General features: G+C 36.8%; 1 pseudogene; it reads right to left on the bottom strand.

Annotated features, from left to right (window-relative positions):
• Positions 1–17,099: 17,099 nt before the first annotated feature.
• On the bottom strand, positions 17,100–23,318 carry LOC101610237 (annotated as a pseudogene).
• Between the last annotated feature and the right edge of the window lie 758 nt (positions 23,319–24,076).

Genomic DNA, 24,076 nt, shown 5'->3' with positions numbered 1-24,076 from the left:
TAATCCTAACCAGCAACAAGTATCTGGAGTTCCAATTCCACACCTCCAGCTAGGCTATTCACAGCCCTGGAAAACTTCATCCTTCATCAGGGGCTGGCAGCTCACCTTAGCAGCCATCTTGTGGTCCCAGCATGTCAACTGCAACCCATGGTTCATCTTCATGGTACCATTGGGTCTCCATGCAGGCATCCAGCAAACCTGCTTCATACTGCCCATGGTCGTTTTCAAAACACAAGACCATGTTGCAAATTCAATGACCCCCCTCTTTCCTGCATTTCTTATACTTTATAATGCTAGGTAGAGTTCCAATTTGTTAATGCAGGGGGAGTAAAGCAGATTTTGAAGAATAGGACACTCCTTGAGCATTCAGGCCCCTTCAAAAGAGTCTACATTCTTTCTATTGTCCCAGTGCAAGTCAGCTGGCCCAATCTCAAAGGTTGTAATCTCTCATATAATTGCAGTGAATGGGCAGAAATTTCACCCTAAAGATTTATTTTTTGTGTCATATCCCTCTTCTTACACCAGTCCATTTCTATGCAATGCAACCTTGCACAACTTCTCAGAACATGGCCATAACAGCAAGCCTTTCACATAAATTGCTTCTAGGCCAATCCAGGAAAAGCTATTTCTCACCCTCTCAAGCCAAACATCACAGTCTATAGTTCTTACTATATTCAGGTTATTCAACTCTGACCAGAATAGTCCATCAAGTTGTACTTACAGCACTGCATGGTGTTTCTTAAGGCAAGGTTTCAAATCCTTACACATTCCTCTTGAAAATCAGCTCCAAAAGGTCAAAGCCACATAGTCATGTGTCTAGCACCAATGCTACTCTCAGAAAGTTTATGGGGCTACCTGAATCAAACTACCACAGTGTTTATTTCTGTTTATTGTAAGGTAGGTTTTGTTTTATAAACTGAGGTTCAACTGTATTTGGCACATATAGATTTATGATTGTGATATTCTCATTTTAGATAATTTCCTTGATCAGTAAGAAGAAGCCTTCTTTGTCCTTTTTGATTACTTTTGGTTTGAAGTCTATTTTATCAAATATTATCATAGCAACACCTGCTTATTTCTTATTTCCATTTGCTTGGAATATCATTTTCCAACCTTTCATCCTGAGGAAGTATCTGTCTTTAGTCTTGAGGTGGGTAACTTGGAGATAGTTGGAAATAGTTGTGTCCATTTTTTCTGATCCACCCGTTAAATTATGTCTTTTTATTTGTTTTGTTTTGTTGTTTTTTTTTTTTTTTTCAAAGTAGCATTTCACTCTAGCCCAGGATGATCTGGAACTCACTCTGTAGTCCCAGGCTGGCCTGGAACTCACAGCAATCCTCCCACTTTTGCCTTCCAAGTGCTGGCATTAAAGGCATGTATCACCATGCCTGGCAACTTGTGTCTTATGATGTATGAGTTAACAGCATTAGTATTCATGGTTTTAACTGGGAAGCTTGATTTAATCCTTGCTATGATTCAGGGCTTTAGGGGTTTGCACTTTGTACTTTTTTGAGCCTGCTTTAGTTTTGGATATTGTAGCCTTCTTATAGGTACTTGGGATTGGTTGTTTGACTCTTCTGTGTTGAATATTCCTTGAAGTTTTCTCTGTTGGTTCACTTTTGTGTTAACATAATCAGAGAGTTGACCATATATTATGAGGGATGCTTTTGCTGGGTACATTTTTTAGGTTAGAAGCCATAGTTTTTTAGACTTTAGAGTGTTCCCTTCTAGGCCCTTCTGGCTTTCAGAATTTCCATTGAAAAATCTAAGTAATTCTGATGGAATTGCTTTTGTACATAGTGAGTTGTTTGCTTCTTTTAGCACTCTCTCTTTGTTTTCATTGTTAAGAATTTTCACTATGATGTGCCTTGGACAGTTTCTTCTTTGGGTCTTGTTTATTTGTTGTTTTGTAAGCTTCTTGAATCTGAATGTGCCTCTCTTTTGTGAGATTGGGAAATTTTTCTTCCATAACTTTGTTGAATATGTTCTCTAGATCTCTAGTCTGTATTTCCTTTCCTTCTGGTATGCCCATGATATGGATGTTTTGTCATTTTAGGGTATACCACAGTTTCCTCACATTCTGTTTGCATGGTGTTTTGAACTTAGCAGTTTTAGGGTTCCCATTCAATTTCTTCTCTCTTGTCTTCCAGCTCAGAGCTTCTGTCTTCCAAATGAGCAACTCTGTAAGTGATGGGTTCTAGAGTGGTTTTTAAAAGCTCTATTTGATTTTTGAATTCTGTTGTATTATGCTGCTTTGTGTTCATCTCTTTTTTGAGGTACAATTTCAGTTTAAAGTTTTATTTTCTTGATGCTTCCTGGAATTCATTCTTGCACTTGATAATGTCTTTATTAAGCTTAACCAGCTGGTTATTGAGATTCTCTATTTGTTGACTCACCTTCAATTAATTTATATCTCTTTTAGGGCTTCTCTGATTTTCTTTAATCAATTTATGCATAGTGAGGAAAGCTGAGTTCTCCAAGATACAATTCTGCTCAATTTCCTTTATGTGATGATTTTTTGATGGTTTCTTCCAGCAGCAATTCTTTTGGTCAGGGTCACATAGCTTGTGTTTTTATTTTGAGATTCAATTTCTGTTTCCATTGTGGGATGAGGCTTCCTTGGTGGAGATCTCTTCTTACTTTATTTTTTTTTCATTGTATTCTACTCAACTTGCAAATAAGTTTTATTTCACTGAGGAGGAAGAAAATATTTGTCATTGTAGGACCTTCACTGAATGCTCTGTTTTAAATGTGAACCTGATTGGTATACCATGGGGTTATAACTGCAGTTGTACAGATTGTGGAGATTATAAGTACTTCACAGGTACCTGGGGAACAGGGAAGTGGGGAATGGGGTGCTCTGTCCTACTCACTCCACCTGTGTGCACTCTTCAGCACAAGGAAACCAGGGGCGGAAACCCAGAATCTGGAAGTTGGGGAGCCAGGAGTAAGTCACACAGTGACCTGTGCCCCCTCTGGCTCAGGGAAATGGGTATTTGAGTACCCAGGCTCCAGCCAGTCAATCAGGAAACCTGCTTCCATGGCACAAACACAGGAACCAGGCTACTTCAATCCAGCAGTCGTGGAAGGACTACCTTGAAAAAGGAGGGATCTCAGTGGGATAAGAACAGGGGAGGTGGGACAAAAGAAGATCATGTGATGAAAACATGATTATATTACAGTATTATCATATATTAAAGTTTCCAATGAAATTTTAAAATATATTATACTACTTATTTTTCTATTCCCTGCTAATCCTGATCACTGTTGTCTGTAAATTCCAAAAATGTATTGCTAGAGTTGGTGTATCAGTGTAACTTGAAAAGAAATCAATCTCTCTATCTATCTATCTCTCTATCTATCTATCTATCTATCTATCTCTAGTTGGTATTAAATCTACAAGTTCTATTTTAATGCAGTAGTTGAAATCTATTTTATTACTGCATTTGTTTTGTTGCATAATTTATCAATTTTATTTTTATTAACACATATTAATTATATAAAATGATGTTTCTTTATGACATTTTCATACATGTGTAAAAAGTATTTTAATCATATTTAGCCCTCACTCACAGTTATCTCCTATCATACATCCTATTAGTTTCCTTTTTATTTTTAAGAGTACCCATATTTTATTTTTACTATATTATTTTTTGCTATTAGATATCACATACACAATACTTGTCTTTTTGTCTCTGAATTTTTTCACCTAATATGATGTTTTCTAGTTCTATATGTTTGTTTACCTGCAAATAATATTATACTACTCTTAATGGCTGAATAAATCTCCATTCTGTATATTTATCCTATTTTTTAAAAAAAAATCATGTTGATGGATATGTAGGTTGATTCCATAACTTGATTACAGTGAATAGTTTTGCAGCTAACATGGGAGTGCTGATATCCTGGGAGTATATAGCCAAGTGAAGTATACAGTTTTCCATTGTGACTGCACTAATTTTTAAAATGTTATTTGTTTATTTATTTATTCATTCATTCATTTAAAAGAGTGAAAGAGAAAGTGGGAGAGAGAGAGCGAGAGATGGACAGAGAGAATGGGCACACCAGGGCCTCCAGCCACTGCAAATGAACTCAAGATGCATGTGCCACCTTGTGCATCTGGCTTATGTGGGTCCTGGGGAATCAAAACAAGGTCCTTTGGCCTTGTGGGCAAACACCCTAACCAATAAGCCTTCTCTCCAGCAGAAGTGACTGCACTAATTTATGTCCCCACAAACTACCTAAAGGTCTCTTATCTCCATATCTTCACAATAATTGTTTTTATTACATTTCTTCATTTTGTCCTTTCACTTAGCAGCCATGTTCACTGAGGAGAGATAAAATGACAATTTCATTTTTTTTTCTGATTTTATTTCCCAACTAACTAAAGATAATCATATTATTTTCATTTTTTGGCCATTTGTAATCTTTTGTTTGAGAACTTTACTCAGTTTATTTGCCTAATTGATGTTTGAATATTTTGCTCTTTGGGTGCTTAAGGGCTTTGATCCATTTTGAACAAATTTTCATAGAGGATGATACTATCTAGTTTCATTTTCCTACATGCAGATATCCAGTTTTACCCTGACTAATTGTTTAAAAGGTGTCTTCTTTACAACATAGTTTTATACCTTTGTCAAAAATCAGGTGATTATTTCAGTGTGGTTTTCTGTATGGGTCCTTTTTTCAATTATATAGATTTATTTGCCCATTTTCATGCCAAATATCATATTTTATTTTACAAATGGCTATATTTCTTGAGAATTTGCACAGTGATCCTAGAATCACCATTATATGTAGGCCTTCATGATGTGGAGTGGACTGAATGGTTCTGAAATTCCTCCCTGCTTCTTCTATTCTGTTATTCAACCTGTAGCAGTTTTTGAAATTCTACCATATCATTTCATCTATTCGATTAAGTTATTCTTTTTAATGTTTTTTTTTAATTTTTAATTTTAATTTTTTTGAGGTAGTGTCTTACTCTAGCTCAGGCTGACCTGGAATTCACTCTGTAGTCTCAGGGTGGCTTTGAACTCATGGTGATCCTCCTACCTTTGTATCCCGAGAGTGCTGCGATTAAAGGCATGCGCCACTGAGCCCAACTTCATTAAGCTATTCTTAACATGTTTATGCACCTGAGGAAAATAAAGCATCCTGAATGTTTAATCCCCTTACTTAAAAGAATGTATAAGATTATATTTCTTAGAAAACATTCCAATTGGAGCTGTGTGTGGTGGTACAACCTTTAATCTCAGCACTCGGGAGGCAGAGGGAGGTAAATCACATTGAGTTCGAGGCCATCTTGAGACTACAGAGTAAATTTCAGGTCAGCCTGGGCTATAGCAAGACCCTACCTTGAAAAACCCAAAGAAAAAAAAGAAAAGAAAACATTTCACTTAAGGAATGGAGTGAAGGACAGTGAAGTTTTAGTAGGAAGATAGGGCTGAATAAGACATCTTAAGTTTCTGAGTTTGGGGAGAAACCTGGGAACTCAGATTAAATGTAACAATTTGTCAATTGATACAAGTTCAAAGCACATCCAATTATTTTGACTCTGCTTGAGACAGCAGAGTACATTAAAGATGGCCTGTCTCAGGAGTTCTATGTTTTTGATCTTGGTCTTAATGGATGTCACTTTCTGTCCTTTTCCTTACTTTGTAAACCATGTTGGAAGTGTTTACACTGTTTATTTTTTCTTGCTCTTGTTAAGACTCCTTTGGGAACTCTCTTTAAGGTAATTTAAATCTAATTCATCTTTCTTTTCTCCAAATAGTTTATAACTTTGGATAGGGAGTTGGGATTGGAACTTGTTTGTTGAATGATTAAAGTGGGGCTGGAGGGGAGGCTAAGGGTGGGGGGCACAAAACTGGATCAAAATAGCAATGGTGCCATAAAATACAGTATTCTGAAAGACAGACTAAAAGGTTGAACCTTCATCAGGTCCTTAGAGGGAACTGAATCACAGGGCCCTGGCACTTAATCTTCTCCTATTTCTCCCTTTCTCTGTGTCTGTGTCCTCTTCTCTCTCTTCACTCTTTGTAATTTATATTACCTATATTTTTCTTCCTTCTTTCCCTTGGCACTGGTCTGTAACTCCTAGTACCAGCATGCTATAAACATCCACAATGAGATGTTGATCAGAGATATCTTCAAGGTTTCCCAAAAGAATAAGGATTTCTGTCAGAGTACTTGATGATCCACCAAAGGTCAGTGGCAAGTCCCTACTCCCAAAGACACCATATGTTGTTGGCACAAACATGGAGTGACCTAGCTGGAATATGGAAAAGAGTCAGTCCCTAGACAGTTAAATTGTCTTGTTCCAGAAGGTACTACATGAGAGAATAGAGGAATATGACCATCATCTGTCCAAGCAACTCATGGTCTAAGCTATTCAGCAGCAAACAACCTGACATGATGCTCTCACAAGTGCAATAGTGGCACAGAGCCATCGTGGGTAACCAGCTGCTCTTGATTTGGCTAACTAATCCTCTAAGTGGAAGGGAAACCATAACTGGAACTGGGAAACAAGTCAGAAACATATCCAAAAAAACAAGCCCACTCTCCATTATCAAGCTCCCACCAATCAAGGTCTACAGGAGGCCTACACCTATTAAATTGTCTCTAAGATAATAATGGTTATCCCAATTATCCATTGCTGACTTTTCACTCTCCATTGGAGAATTTGCTTCTCTTTTTCAGATGGATGAAGATCCTGAGGAGAGTATCAGCCCATTGCACCTCACCAGGGCCCCAGCTGAAACCACAAAGGAACTGGGGAAATGAGCAAGAGTTCTGCTTTCTCAGTGAATCTGGTACCAGCACAATGGTTAAGGAGATAGACACAGAGAACACTCAACTTCTACCAAACCAGATATCCAGAGACACAGAAGCTCCCAAGACTTCATCACTGAAGTAGAACTAAAATGCACTCAACATGGATCAGGGAAATTCATGGAAGAGGGGGCAGAAAGATTGTTAAAGACACATGTCAGGACATTTTGCACAGAGACTTTGCATCTTACCCATAACTGATGGCTAACCCCACAATTCATGACCCACATTTCTCAATGTGGAGGGTCCCTGCGGAGAAGGGAGGACAGGAAGGAGGTGAACAATGGTACTAACATGGCTTTATATACCCTGTGTACATAAGTAATAAAAAGATAGCTCTGTTTTGAATAGCTATCATTTCGCAATTTTTAAACATTCAGACTGAATTTATTTTCTGGATTTTGACTTTCTCTGTCAAACAAGGGAAACTGTTCACTTTATGGCTCACTGATTGAAATGATATAGTAGACTTTATTTTCTGCTTAAAGGTTAATATCTTTCCTCCAATCAATAGAACTTAAAATTATCAGAGTTATATTGTGGTTTATAATTTCTTACCTTTTATAGTATGGCAGTCTCTTTACTAAGCATCTTGGTTGGCATGAACTTTTAATTGTATCTATTTGTAAAGGGAGAGAGAGAGAGAAGAAAAGAGAACGGTTGTGCTAGGCTTTCTTACAATTGAAAATGAACTCCATATGCATGTGCCATGCCACTTTGGTGTGAGAGGCAGTAGAAGCTAGGAAGCAAGTAAGAAGCTCTCAATAAGTGATAGGGGAAAGATCAGGAGAAATCAAAACATATGAAGGACTACTTGAATTGTGGACTTTTCTGTTGGCTTCAAATAGGTTTTGATCTTTTAATACATTTAGGCAGAGTCCATAGGCCATTTCCTAGCAAAGCAGGACATAGCTCCAATAAAGCCTGTTGTTTCCATACTTGGAGTTTAACATGCATGCTATCTTCCAAAGTTTACTTTTGAATGCTTGAGAGTCACAAAATTTATTTGTATCAATCACAAATATGCAATGCCACTGAAATTTCTTGTGTCTATAGGATATTTATGGAAACTCTGCCAGAATGTAGGGGCTATTAGAGTGATTCTAGAAACAAAATTTTATTAGTGATATGGGGCAAAGGACAGAACATATTTTACGTGTTATACCCAAGAAGAAGCTTACTTTACATTTTGTTTAGTTATGAACTTTTTTTTCTTTGTTGTTTTGCATACATTAGGAATTTACATGTCCACCCATATTTTAAACATAAATTTAGGGTTTTATTCCAAGCAACTAAGCTAAAGTGGTAAAATTAGCATGCAGATTATGTATATATATTGACCGTGATATTTAAAACCCCCCTTAAATAGCCTAAGAAATTAACAGAGACCATTATTTTCTGAAAAGGATCCTGTGAAGTTTAATCAGATATGAACAATCATCTAGGTGCTGGCACATGCTCAATGGGTATAACAATGGAACTACTTGAGTTATTTTCTATTGTCTATTTCTTCTGTCACCAGCCTTTCCTCACTGCCAAACCATGATCATTTAGTAGGAAAAAAAAAAAAAAAAGAAAAAAAAACAGAAAAGTGATAGATTTAAATAAATGAAGCAGAGAATATGAAAATAGAATGACCCAAACTGTCACTGTGGTGTTTGGACCCTTTGATATTTAGTTAAATTTGCCTTGTCAATTTGACTGGGCTTGAAATTATGATGGAAACATACCTCTGGATATACTTGTGAGGGTGATTTCAGAAATATTTAACTGAAGAATGAAGACCTGCCCTAAAGATAGGTAGCACCATTGCATGGGGCACTGTTTTGGACTAAATCAAGGAAGCCAGCTGACTATCAGCACTCTTCCTTTTCTGCTTTCAGATAGAGGACATAATGTGATCAGCTACCTCCTACTCCTTCCACCATGCATTCTCTGCTATGATTGACTGTATTCATTCTTAATCCATGAGCTAAAATAAACCCCTTTATCCTTAAGATGATTCTATGTGGATTTTGTTACAACAATAAGAAAAATAACTAATAAAGTCCTAAGAGAAAATTAAAGCTTCTAACAGAAACCTCAAGAGATCAGAGTGATCTAAAGAGTCTATATGGTAAGGGGTTTATTATTTTTGAGAAAGGTCTTGGAATTTGAGTGGATTATACAATGATAATTCTACCTTTGGAAAATCAATTTTAAGTCCCAATATGGATTCTTTGAATACAAACTTGTCTCTAACTTTAAAAATGAAAAGATTTACCTGTTGAATTCATTCTCTATTTTTGCCTAGTCAGCTGAGTATATTGGAACAAATATTTGGATAACTGTAGTTATTTCTTTCTTAGGCATTTATTTCTTTCTGTATTGCATTTGTCTGTGCAAATTAATAATGTGTCAATTAAAATGCCTGGATCAGCTTAAAGAAAATTAGTGGCTGCATACCCCTAGAAATTCAGGGTGGCTATCACTGTATGGTACTCTCAAAGAATTTAGATTCAACTTTTTTTTTTACTCAGATATCTAGAAGGTTGAGTTATCACATCTTTTCACTGGATTTTAACAGTTTCATCAAATCACAATACTGAAAAATCTCTGAAATTTGAACAAGATTATGCACTAATCTGTATGAAAGATTGAGGTACATGTTTACATGGGATTCAGATCAGGATGACTGACACTTCCAGTAGAGTTGCCTCATCAATTACTTCCTTTCTTCTCTCAAACCAATAAAAAATATTTTGTAACTATATAAATGCTGGTTAACCTAGATTGAGCCTCAAAATCATCCTCTAAATATTTGGCTGAATTATTTACTTTACAAAGCATTATGATGCTTCAGTCTCAAGAGTAAAATCATTAATTTTATCATTAAGTCTTCATTTCTGTGCCTTTTTGGTGCCTCTTTGTGTACTTGTGTAATATAAGCAATAGAATGAGGTTGGAGAGGTATGTGCCAACCACCATGGAACAAATGGATCCTATTATCTGTTAAGTAAATTTAGAAGCATATTTGTCCTGTCACATCTATACATGATGCTGTAGCCTCAGTTGACACTTTGATTGCATCCTTTAAAATTGTAAAAGAAGGGCTGGATAGATGGCTTAGCGGTTAAGTGCTTGCCTGTGAAGCCTAAGGACCCCGGTTCGAGGCTTGGTTCCCCAGGTCCCACGTTAGCCAGATGCACAAGGGCCGCACGCATCTGGGGTTCGTTTGCAGTGGCTAGAAGCCCTGATGCGCCCATTCTCTCTCCCTCCATCTGTCTTTCTCTCTACGTCTGTTGCTCTCAAATAAATAAATAAAAATGAACAAAATTATAAAAGAATATATATATAATATATATTATATTGCATATATTTAATATATATTATATAGGTATATAATATATATATACATAAATATATATATATTTATATCCTACTCAGATTTCTGACCCATACAATTATGAGTTGTTTAAAGTCACTAAATTTTCGGGCAATTTATGATGCAGTAATAGGTGATTAATTCAGGGAAAATGTGAGAGTGTAATATCAGCCTTTTTGAATCTCAGAGCAGAGCAACAAGTAGGAAGGAACCTGGGTTCCTGTGATTATTATGTGTAATACTACTGTGGATTCCCTACAGCTTCCTATAGAACAATAAATATCAATATGCTAATTTTAAAAACATTATTTCAATATTTTCATTTTCTTTCAAAGTAGGGTTACATTCTAGCCAAGGATGACCTATAATTCACTATGTAGTCTCAGGGTGGCCTTGAATTCACAGTATTCCTCCTATCTCTGCCTCCCAAGTACTGGTATTAGAGGCATGTGCCACCACATCTAGCTACTATTTCAATTTTAAAAGACTACTTATAACAATCGTATCTGACACTAGTCTTACCTCCTGATAAACAGTTATGGAATATTAGGTATCATTTTAGTCATTCATCTTGTGAGAATCATGCTAAATAGTTGTCTTTCCTTTAGCAACATACAGTTTATTTTCAAGATGGTGTTATCAATTGAGCTAAATTTTTCCCATTGCCCTCCATCACCAGAAGACTGTCCCTCTTAATGATTAAAATCCCAGCTGCTCTGAAGAGTGTCAAATAGGATATTATTTTATAATAAGTACTTGTTTTGTTCCTGATCTGTTATGTAAATTTCCCCATGCCCTTTATTGCCTGAGAACATCTATTAGCAGAAATAAATAATATTATTTTCTTCCTAGTGTAGATTAAATTAGGTGATATGCCTAAAATATATTTCAGTATTTTCCACACAAGTAAAGGCATGTAAATTCTGACCATGATTATATTTTTTGGCAGGTCAATTTACTAATGCATTTATCTAAAACAAAGATTTTGTATTTAATCTTCCCTTCTCTAGGTTTGATATATTAATAAGCTTCATTTGAGCCATCCTGGAATTAATGCCTAAATTTGAAAGAATGAATCAAGTGATGAAATGCTCAAGTACTACAAATGGGTAAAAGAATAGATGTGTTTCATCAAGGAGAAGACCAACCCATGAATACTTCACATTACTCTCCATGCACAGTGTCACTTTGTGGCAAAAGACTTACCTATGGTAAGTCCAATAATTAGAACTAGAGATTTAATTATTTTCCTGCAACACAGTATATTGCTGTGCTTATATATTACATGTTAACATTCAAAGGCAAAATTTACTTTGAAAGAAAATTAAAGATGCATGAAGAGCAAATGTTTAATACACCAAAGACAACCCTTTGATATATGTATTGCCAACATTTAGAGCAATTTTACTGTTTTTCCAAGAAAGATGGCAATACCTCTATATTTAAAATAACACTGAAGTAAGAACTTTATACCATATTTTCAAAAACTGTTCTAAAGATAGAAAACTCGTGTTCAGTTGTTTTTTCTTTGCTTAATATGAGATATCAGTAATCTTACACCAGCCTCATTTTTTTATTCCTGACCAAATATAAATATTTGTATTAGCAAACATATTTTAGAATGAGTACTTGGGCCTCTATGAAAGCATCATAGTCATGGAGAAATTAATTTATTTTCAAATTCTGTGATTGGCTTCCAAAAAATCCTTTATCAAATAGAAGTACCATCAAAAATACCAGATATTAAGAATAAGATTTAAGTGTTTGTTATAAGAGTGAAACTGTTACCAGTAAGTTTACATGGCTAGCATAAGCCATTAGGAAGCTCAAGGAACATGGGAGATAGTGAAGCCTAAAATACATGAAGACCAGTGAAGGGCTGTAATGTTTTGTTTCTGTTTTACAGGAGAAGTCAACACTAGATATAATTCACCATCTACTTAGAAGTTTGAAAGTTATTAAAAAACCAAATGGTTGAGCTTCAAAGTGACCCAACTTGTTAACTTCCATTTGGAATATCTTGCTGAACATTGGCATTTTACTGTCACTTATGGTATACCAATATCTGAGGACTCTTAGCACTATCAAGTCATAGCCAACTAATTCTTCTCAACCCTCAAAAATAAGACAAAAAAAACTTTTCTTTCCATAAATTCTTCAACTTGTATTGTACATAATATAAAGAGAAAAGTATGAGATTACAATGTAACTCCAGTATAATTTTCCATATTTTTAACACATACAAATGCTATTTTTATTTTAAGAACTATAAATTGCTTAATTGTGCAAGATTAAAAGCTTATAAATTTTAACCTTTTGAATATGAAGTGTAGGGTTTTATGAATATTATATTTCACATCAAAACATCCAAGGGACTCAATCCACTTTAAAAACTGCAATTTTAATAAATACCATTTGCAGAATTTGTAGCAACTAGGCTCAGGTCTACCTTAAATCCAAAGAATGTAACTTTGAACTGGGATTTGAAGTTATTCACCTATTTTCAGACTTTCACCTTGCTATTTGCTTTCATGTTGTCTTCATTTATTAAACAGAAAACAATCAAATTCTTATATTAGACCTTCTTTTCTAAGGTTCTATCGCAAACTTTGTAAATATGCATGTTAATCTTGAAACAACATTTTAAACTCAAAGTTCTTGGTAAAAGTTCGATATTAAATATTTACAACTCTGGGGATTGAGCTAATACAACCTGAATAAATTAACAAAGTTCCAGTAATCACCATACATCTTTTTAAATATTTATTTTTTATTAGATTTCTATTCAGCAAATACAGGCAGTTTGGTACCATTACTAGGCTCATCCGTGACCTAACCCTTCCCCATTGGCCCCTCCTTGTTGAGGTATATGGGTCATGCATTGTGGAGTTAGCCCACAATTATTGGTACAATAAATGTCTCCGCATATCCTGACCCAAAATGTGGCTCTGACATTCTTTCTGCCCCTGTTCTGCAAAATTTCCCTGAGCAATGTTGGGTTCATTTTTGTTCTGCTTCAGTTATGAGGTGTTGGGGGACTCTGAGGCTCTGGCTCTCTGATTTGGTAGGAGTTGATTTTTCTCTGTGTTGATCTCCTTCCCCTTTGTGCTGGTATCCGGCTCATCAGGAAAACAGCACCCTTGCTTGTTTCACCGATTTTCTTTAGTTTCAGTCGGACCCCTTTTGAGGTATGTTGGAGAAGCTCTCTCCTTAGGATCTGCATCCATCTGAAAAAGAGAAGCAGATTCTCCAACGGAGAGTAAGTTAGCACCAGGACAAATGAGATAACCCTTACTTTTTTTATATAGAGAGTTTAATAGGTGTAGGCCCTCTTGTAGTCCATGATTGATGGTAGCTTGATATTGGAGAGTGGGCTTTTGTTTGGATATGATTCTGACTTGTTTCCCAGGTCCAGCTATGGGTCCCATACCACTAAGGGGATAAGTTAGCCAAATCAAGAGCAGTTGGTTCCCCACAATGGCTGTGTGTCACTATTGAACTTGTGTGGGCATCACAACCAGTTATTTGTTGCAAAGTATGTTAAACCATGAGTTGCTTGGACAGATATTGGTCATTTCCCCCAATCGCCCATGTAGCACCTTCTGGCGGTAGATATGCTGACTGTCTGGGGACTGACTCTCTCCTGGCTTCTAGCCATGCCATTCCATTTTATGTGTCAGCTGCCTATAGTGTCTTCAACAATAGGGTCTTACCACTAACCTTTTGTGGGTTACCAAGTACTCTGACAGAAATATGTCATTCTTTTAGGAAACCTTGTAGGTTTCTCTGATCAAAAGCTCATTGTGGATGATAGCCCCATGCTGGTACTTGGAGTTATAGGTCAGTGCCCACTAAGAAAATGAGGAAAAATATAACTAATATATAAGAGTTAGAGAGGAATGAGAGAAAGAGAGAGGGAGAGGGAGAGGGAGGGAGGGAAGATGTAGAAAATTTAGGTTAGACTTGATCCTATCCTCTCCAGTGTCTTGTGGCTCAGGTGTTTCCTGTAAGAGCCTGGTGAAGGTTCAACCATTTGGTCTGCCTTTTAGGAAGTAGAATTTTATGGTACCATTGCCGTTTGGGTCTAGATTAGTGTTTCCCACCCCTTCAATGTCCTCCCCTCCCTCCCCATCCATCCTAGTATCTAGTCCATGAGATGCTTGCTGGGTATGTAAGGTATCATGGGTAGATTCAGGTTAGGTGCTGTAGGTGATTGAGACTATGTGGTGATTTTCTGTGATTGGGTAAGTTCACTGAGAACGATATATTCCAGGTTCACCCATTTTTCCTCAAATTTCTTTGTGTTATTTTTTTCTTACTGCTGTGTAGAATTCCATTGTCTAGATATACCCCATCGTAGTTATCCATTCTTCTATTGATGGACATCTTGATTCATTCCAGTTCTTAGCTATTATGAATTCAGCCGCTACAAACATGGTTGAGCAAATGTCTCTGGCCTGTGGTTTGAAGGTTTTAGGGTACGTGCCCAGTATTGGAATAACTGGGTCTGTTGGTATCTCTATATTCAGCTTTTTCAGGAGTCTCCATATTGCTTTCCAAAGTGGTTGTACCATTCTGCATTCCCACCAACAGTGGATGAGTGTTCCTACTTCTCTACATCCTCACCAGCATTTATTTTTGTTTGATTTTTTGATGTTTGTTCTCCTTATTGGGGTAAGGTGGAATCTCATAGTTGTTTTAATTTGCAAAGATTTGAACAAAATCCTCACAAACTGAATCCAACAACACATCAAAAGCATTATCTACCTTGACCATGTGGGATTTATCCCAGGAACACAAGGGTGGTTCAACATACAGAAATCTGTCAATGTAATACACCATATAAACAAGATTAAACATAAAAACCACATGGTCATTTCGATAGATGCAGAAAAGGCCTTTGACAAGATACAACATCACTTTATGATCAAAACATTGGAGAGAATTGGCATGGTTGGTTCATATCTTAACATAATAAAGGCAATACACAAAGCTCTGAAGGCCCAAATAATACTTAATGGAGAGAGACTGGAGGAATTCCCATTAAGATCAGGAACAAGACAGGGTTGTCCTTTCTCACCTCTGCTTTTCAATATAGTACTGGAAGTCATAGCTCAAGCAATAAGACAGGAGAAGGAAATAAAAGGGATACAATTTGGAAAGAAAGAAGTTAAGTTAGCTCTATTCGCTGATGACATGATTGAATATGTAAGAGACCCAAGACACTGCATCCCATAACTCCTGGAGGTGATTAACTCCTATAGAAAAGTAGCAGGATACAAAATCAATGCACAAAATTCAGTAGCTTTTCTATATGCAAATGACAAAGATGCAGAGAAAGAAATAAGGGACATAGTCCCATTTTCAATAGCAACAAAAAGAAAAATACCTTGGAATAACGTTAACCAAGGAAGTGAATGATCTATACAATGAAAACATAAAAACACTCAAAAAAGAAATTGAGGAGGACTTTAGAAAATGGAAAAACCTCCCATGCTCCTGGATAGGCAGAATTAACATCGTGAGGATGACAATCCTACCAAAGGCAATATATAGATTTAATGCAATTCCAATTAAAACCCTACAGTGTTCTTCACAGAGATAGAAAAAATGATCTCAAATTTCATATGGAAAGGCAGAAGGCCTCACATATCCAAACATATCCTCAGCAAAAGAAAGACCTCTGGTGGCATCACCATACCTGATCTAAAGCTATGTTACCAAGCCATAGTATTAAAACCAGCAAGGTCCTGACATAAAAACAGGAGTATAGACCAATGGAATAGACTTGAGGACCCAGGCTTTGGGTCAAGCAAGTATAGCCATTTGATGTTCAACCAAGCCCTGAAGAAAATAGGCTGGAAAAAAGACAGCATCTTCAACAAATGTTGCTGGACAAACTGGATAACCACATGCAGGAAACTGAAACTTGATCCACACATTTCACCATGTACTACACTCAAATCCAAATGGGTCAAAGACCTCAATATAAGACCAGAAACTCGAATCCTACTGGAAGAAAATTTAGGAAGTCCTTTCCATGATATAGGAATGGAAAAAGACTTCCTGAACAAAGCCCCAGTAGCTCACGATCTTAAACAGTCACTCAACCAAATCGGGATCACATGAAGCTGAAGAGTTTCTTTACAGACAAGCATACAATAAGCAAAGCCAATAGATTACTCACAGAATGGGAGAAAATATGTGCAGGTCATTCAACTGATAGAGGCCTAATCACTAGAATCAACAAAGAACTCAAAAATCTAAAGAGTAAGAAGTCAAACACCCCACTCACAAAATGGGGCAAAGAACTGAACAGGCAGTTCACAGAGGAAGAAACATAAATGGCAAACACACACTTAAGAAAATGTTCATCATCCCTAATCATCTCCATACATCTTAAAAGCCAAAACTAAAATTATTTTTTTAAAAGTTATTTAAATATGTCAATGAAGAAAAATTGGCTGCTTTTTTTGCACCAACACTATCAATGGACAAGTGACAACAACAAGGGGCCTACTTATATTTCTGATGATTAAGATTTATCATGGCAAAATCTTTTTGAAAAGTGAGCAAAGGTGATATTCTGAATATAACTGTCATTAAAATATCAATTTCTATCTTTCTGTCTTCCTTCTTCTGTAGGAGGAAACAAAGTACTCAGCAGAGAACTGTTATATTTGGGCCAAATATGAAATCTTAAGAACTGAAAGTTATAGTCCCTGTTATTCTTCCAGGTTATTATATATACATTACAAAAACTAAAAAATGAAACCACAACCTTCAAAAACAAAGTTATTTAGCCTTGTGAATATTTTGAACTTTCTTAAAATTCTGTTATGAACTCTTCATGCAACTTAATTTTTTGAACAGTGAAAATTTAAAAATTCCCTTGACATGAGATCTACCCCTTAGTTACAAAGCGGCTTCCTCCTTTGTTGAATGTGAGGGTAGATCTTTGTTCTTTGAGTATCCCAAGTCCTTCATTCAAACTCATGCCTGTCGGTTTTCCAACACTGCTATTGTCACATTGTACAGGGACACCTTTAGTAACTTTCTTCTGTTATTAGTTATGTACATTGTGTATATACAGCCATGTTAGTACCATTGTTCACCTCCTCCCTATCCTCCCCCCTCCGCAGGGACCTTCCTCTTTGGGGAACGTGGGCCATGCCTTGTGGGATTAGCCATCACTTATGGGTAAGAGCCCATGTCTCTGTGCATAATGTCCTGATATGTGGCTTTAACAATCTTTCTGCCCCCTGTTCCGCAAATATCCCTGGGTCATGATGGGCTCATTTTAGGTCCCCTTCAATGATAAGGTCTTGGGAGCCTCTGTATCTCTGGATATCTGGTTTGGTAGGAGTTGAGTATTCTCTGTGTCTATCTCCTTCACCCTTGTGCTGGTACCAAGTTCAGTAAGAAAGCAGAACTCTTGCTCATTTCCCCAGTTCCTTTATGTTTTCAGCTGGGGCCCTGGTGAGGTGCAATGGGCTGATACTCTCCTCAGGATCTTCATCCATCTGAAAAAGAGAAGCAAATTCTCCAATGGAGAGTGAAGTCAACACTGGATAATTGAGATAACCATTATTATCTTAAAGACAATTTAATAGGTGTAGGCCTCCTGTAGCTCTTGATTGGTGGGAGCTTGATAATGGAGAGTGGGCTTGTTTTTATGGATATGGTTCTGACTTCCCAGTTCCAGCTATGGTTTCCCTTCTACTTAGTGTATCAGTTAGCCAAATCAAGATCATTTGGTTACCTACCATGGCTGTGTGCCACTGTTGCACTTGTGCAAGCATCATGTCAGGTTGTTTGCTGCTGAGTAGCTTAGACAGGAGTTGCTTGGACAGATGTTGGTCATTTATCAGCTGCTCTCATTGGTCAAGGATTATGGAACAGCAGTACAAGTTAATTGTGGTTTCTGAGTTCTTGGGCACTGTACTGCTCCAGGATTATCAGTGGATACAGTCAAAATACCCTCCCTTTGGGCGGAAAGAATGTCAGAGCCACATGTTGGGTCATGATATGTAGAGACATTTATCTTACCTATAACTGTGGGCTAACTCTACAATGCACGACCCATATACCACAATAAGGAGGGGCCAATGGGGAAGGGGTAGGTCATGGATGAGTGTAATAATGGTACCAAACTGACTGTATTTGCTGAATACAAAACTAATTAATAAAAAGTGAATAAACCAGAAAAAATACCCTCCCTTTGTGGTGGAAGTCTGCCATTGAGGGGTTTTCTTTACTACCACATCATCTAGCAGCTGTTGCAAGTTTAACTGGGCTTTAACCTTCAGGCCTCTTGTGAAAAGTTGCCTGATGAGTACTTTCTGATGACTTCTGGTAAAATTCACTGGGATTTTTTCACTATGTTTTTTTTTTTCACTTTGTTTCAGAAGATTTGACTTCCTTTTTAATGCTGGAGAATACTATTCTATATTCTTGTTAATTACAGGGAGATGATTCATAGTACTAATTCCTTTTCAAATTCCATTTGTTTTCCTAGCTGCAAGGCCGCTGATAACTCCGTAAGAACATCTTTCCCAGCATGACTCTTCCTCTATGGGTCATACTAGTTTTACCAAAACCAGAATTCTCTTGGATTTGCCATTGTACTCTCTCCTTATTTGCTGGGTACTACTTTGCTGAATTATTTCATTCAGTCATGGAAAGTTTTACTTCTTTCCTTCCTTTTGATTCAATTTGATAATATCATCCAAAGACATGTTGATTTTGTCCAGTTTCTCATTGCTCTGTTGTTATCAGCGGAGGTGCTGGTGGTAGCGGGTCACTGCAGCACTCACTAACCACATACAAAACCGGTTCATGAATGGAGAGCCAGAGAGCTAAAACTGTCAGTGGGGAAAGGCCTTAGTCCTAGAGATTTTTCTACTTGAAAGTTTTCATACTTGAAAATTCTCCCTACCTTATTTCACCTTCTTTAGTCTTCTATTAAGGCATCTTGTATCACACATTAAGAAGCTCTTTCTCACTAGGTATGGTGATGGTGGTGGTATGCCTGCAAGCCCAGTACTCTGAAGACTGAGTAGAAGGATTGTGACTTTGAGGCCAGACTGGGCTATACATCAAGATTTTGTCACAAAAAATAATGAAAGCTCTTTCTTATGTCTTGATTTATATATTTGGACTTATGGAAAGACCTAGGTACATGGAAAGCATCTTCTCTATCTGATTACTATATTAACCTGTAGTCACACAGTGCATACATATAAATAAAAAAAATGGTGCTCAAATTTTGGTCTTCTCTGTGGATTATGGTGTGTTTGCTATGGTGGTCATCTATGGGATAATTAATTTTGGCATCTACTTCCTGGCCTAGTTTTCTGGACATAAGAGCCAGTCATATAATCTGGCCCTAAGTTCATATGAATTCTGTGCTGCTCATCCAGATGCTTTGGCTTGCCTGAAACTACTCAACACTAGATTTTTCAACTAAGCTCTTTGCTCTCCACTCCACCCAAGAAGCTAGTTCCCTCAGGGGTGTGATCAGAATTGAAATCACTGGAAAATTATTGTAGCTATAATTGATGATAAAGAAATCCTGAGCTGGCCCCAGGGTTTGGTAGGCTTAGATATTTTATATAAATGAAATTTTAACTGAGGAAATTGCATTTATAGACTTTAGTACTAATGATGAACTATATATATTTTTTTTTCATAGAGAAGAACAATGTTCTGAATTATTCCATGAAATTTTAGTGTGGTTTTCTTTCATTATCTAATGATGTAGCTAAAACTGTTTATACAATTCACCCCTCATCTTTTGATCATTTGGTGTATACATACATATGTACATTTCAAAGGAAGTTAGTGAATGTTTCTAACAAACTCTCCTTTATAAATCTCTAGATAGAGTCAGCCAAGGTTAACACAATTGATGTGATAGCTCACCAAAGTGATCTTGAAATATATTTCCTTTCTATGCTTTATATTGGAATAAGTCCCTATCCTATTCCCTTAAACTATGAGATCATATGAGTTTTAATAATTATTGATGCTATTGGTGACTTTAAAGAACTTTCAACCTTCATGTATTATTGTTGGTAGAAGTATATAATGGTATGGATCTCATGGAAACGTGTTTGATAGTGCCTCAAAAATATTAAATATAAAATTACCAAAGACTCAGTATATCTGTTACTAGGGAAAAACTCAAAAGACTGGAGAAGAATTGTTCAAACAAAAGCACGTAAATTAATGTGCAAAATAGCATTGTTTAAACCAGCCAAAAGGTAGAGACAAGGGCAAATATTTGTATATATGCACAAGAAAATCCTACTCATCCAGAAAAGAAGAAAAGTACTAACAACTAATACCTTTATGAATTTAAAAAATGTGATGCAAAACAAAGTATATCAGATAGCAAAGGTCATGTTATATGATTTAATTTACATGAATTATACAGAATATGTACATTTATATGCTAAAAGGCAAACTGAAGATAAACAAAGGCAGGGAAAGGAGTGGAAGAAGGAACAAGTCCTAATGGATATGAAGCTTCTTTTGTTGTGATGGAATTTTGGAACTAGATATATTCAATGAACAACATTACAACTGTACTTACTTCTTCTGAATATACACTGAATGGAAGTTAATTGTATGCAATGTGAATGTAAACTCAAAAAATTAAATGAATTCTATTACCAGTTTATCAGGAAAAGTCTCCTAATTTCTCTCATAGGCAGTAAGCAATCACCCCACATACTGTTTTTATGAAAATATCTGTTTAATGAGAGATGATTATTTTATTCATTTATGAGAGTTTTGTTTATGGAGCAGAAGATATAGAAAAAAATTTTCTGTGGCTGAGGAGAGGGCAAGTTTGATAAAGAGCTTATGGTGTAGGCATGAGGTCCTGAGTTCAAACCCTAGAACTGACCTGAAAATGCCAGGCATGGTGGCTCATACTTTCAATACCAGCACTAGGGAGGTGGAGATAGGTGGCTCTCTGAGGTTTACTGGCCAGCGAGTCTCAATGGAGGTGGACAGTGTTCTTGAGGATAACACCTGAGGGTGTCCTCTGTTTTCCATGTGTGTTCTAGCAGACACACAAACACAAATACCTACATGTGTGTACATACATCCACAAATACACATTAAGAAAGGAGAAAAATCCTTCTTGAAGTATATATTTAAAGATTATGTATATACATAAATATTTAAAGAAAGCATTTCTGGACATTTGATAGTGCCAATGTCAAGAGAAAACTTTCCTGAAAGGACATCTAGGCTGACATATTCCTTTGCTAAATCTCATCTAGGTGTTAAGAATGATGACCATTGTAAATCAATGGCTCCAACTGAAACATTAACATTTTTTCTAACATGCCATATATTACGCTTTGGTAACAATACCCTATTTTCACGTTTGTCAGATTGCTTTATCTCTGTATCTTTCTTCCTTTGGTTTTGAAGTACCATATTATACATGACCACCTATGAAACTTATTCCACTTTTTTAATCTAAGTCAACATGTCACCTCCTCAATTTGACTTAGTTTCTCTTTTCTCCATTGTACTTGATATTGTGAATATACATCTTTTTTCTTATTTTTGAGACACAGTTCTGCTATGTAGATAAGCATAAAATGCTATCCTTCTACCTCAGCCTCCCATATATGTTATGTGTCCATGTGTGTATTGGTGTACTGTGTGTGTGTGAGGAACATGTGTGTGCATGGGCCACAGATCTACATTGGGTGTCTTCCTTAATCCCTCTTCACATTTTTTATCCTCTATTTTTAAATTATTTTTATGAATGTTGTAGTCTTGTATCCCTACACCCCCTTTCCCTGAGGGCTCTCCTCAGTGGGGTTTTTGGTGTTCACTGTTGGGCAATTAGGGCCTCAGTCAGTCTCTGGGGGGGTGCCTCAGGATATTTCTATCCACTTTGTGGTTCTTACAATCTAATTGCCTCCTCTTCCCCAATGGTCCCTGAGCCATGGCAGGTATGTTAGTAGTCTGGTTTAGTGTTGAGTTCTCTGTAGCCTTTGGGTTTCTGATTCAATGTGTTTTTATTGACCACAGTGTCTGTTGCAGTTCCCCTGGAGCTGGTTTTCAGGCTAGCAGTGGGAGCAGTACTTGTATTACCACTTCCTCTGCAATTTCTTCTAGGCCCCCTCTAGCACATCTTATGGTAGGCAGCCTGCTATCTTTCCTTGGCATATTGAAAGATTTTGGATCTTCTCAGTTTTTCTCTACCGTCACTGTACAGAATTCAAGCTCATCGATTTAGCTAGACATCCTAAAAAGCCAGTCCTTGGGGTCCTCCTGCTTCTGCCCTCCTGGTGCTGAGATTACAAACACACATCACCACACCCAACATCTTATGTGGCTGCTGGGGAACCAAACTCAGATCTGCATGCCTGTGAAGTAAGCATTATACTAATTGATCCATCTCCCAGTCCCTCATATACATGTCTTAATGTACTTAGAACACTTTCATGCTTGCACATTTATTTTTTGTACTAGACTATAACTTCTTAAGAAATACAGTTCACATCCATTTTCTTCTTGACTCTGTTTTTAGTGGCTAGGAAAGTATAGAACCTGTAAGAGGATCTTAGGAAACAACTTTGTTGAAATAGTTAATTATACAAACGATGACAGTATGGTATTGGCTTTCATGGAGACAGGACAATGAAAATCTCACTGGAAACCTGGTGATAGCTGAGAGTGAATTCAGCTGCAATAGCATTCTTTTAAAGGATTTTAGTTATACAGAATCCTGTCTCAAAGCCTCAATCATTTATCTCTTCCCAAAATATAATGTCTCTGCTTTTTGTTCACAGCATCTCCATTTAAGAAATGTTCATGATTATTTGTCCTGGCAAAAGTATTTCCTGTAGATGTTCTTAATGTAAAATGCAGCATTCTGAGATCATGGGATCAACATTGAAGAGCTTTCTTTTCTTACTCATATCTGCTGCCATGGCTCAATTGTTCTAAAGACTTGGACCCTTTTGGTGACCTGATTTTCTCCAAAAAGGACAACTCCCTCATCCCTAGAGCCCTTGAAAGTCTCTAGAAGCTTTAGCAAGGCAGATGAGTCTGCCAACTTCAGCACTCTGCCAGTTTCCATCCTGTACATGCTTTAACCCTCAGGGTAGAGTGAATGCCTGGAGATATTCTTTCATAACATTTGTTTGGCAAGAAAAATAGAAAAAAAATGATAGCAGCCAAGGGTCACAGTTTCTACATTCTGAAAGACTATCCTTAAGCATAGTCTGCTTGTATTTTTGCAAAGTAAAACACACATGGCTTTGTAACTTTTCCTTGTACTATCCTTGTATTTTTTTATTGCTGTTGTTGGGTGGTTTTATTTCCTATGAGGAAGACTATCACATCTATAATTCTAAACTGCCAAATTCTTTGCATTTGTGCTTCATTTGAAAGGGCATCTACCCTAAAACCTTCAAACTACAGGCAAGAGAGATTTGCTCAACCATGTTTGTAGCGGCTAAATTCATAATAGCTAAGAGCTGGAATCAATCCAGATGTCCCTCACTAGAAGAATAGATAACTAAGATGTGGTATATCCATACAATAGAATTCTACACAGCAGTAAAAAAAAATGCCACAAAGAAATTTGAAGAAAAATGGGTGAACCTGGAACAAATCATTCTCAATGAACTTAACCAATCGCAGAAAAAAAATCGCCACATAGTCTCACTCATCTACAGCACCTAACCTGAATTTATCCAAGATACCTTACATACCCAGCAAGCATCTCATGGACTAGACAATAGGATGGAGAGGGAGGAAGGGGAGGGCATCAAAGAGGTGGGAAACACTAATCTAGACCCAAACAGCAATGGTACCATAAAATTCTACTTCCTAAAAGGCAGA

This window comes from Jaculus jaculus, chromosome X (assembly GCF_020740685.1).
Source record: "Jaculus jaculus isolate mJacJac1 chromosome X, mJacJac1.mat.Y.cur, whole genome shotgun sequence".
In the NCBI taxonomy this organism is placed as follows: Eukaryota; Metazoa; Chordata; class Mammalia; order Rodentia; family Dipodidae; genus Jaculus; species Jaculus jaculus.
This window is presented reverse-complemented; position numbering and strand designations above follow the sequence as displayed.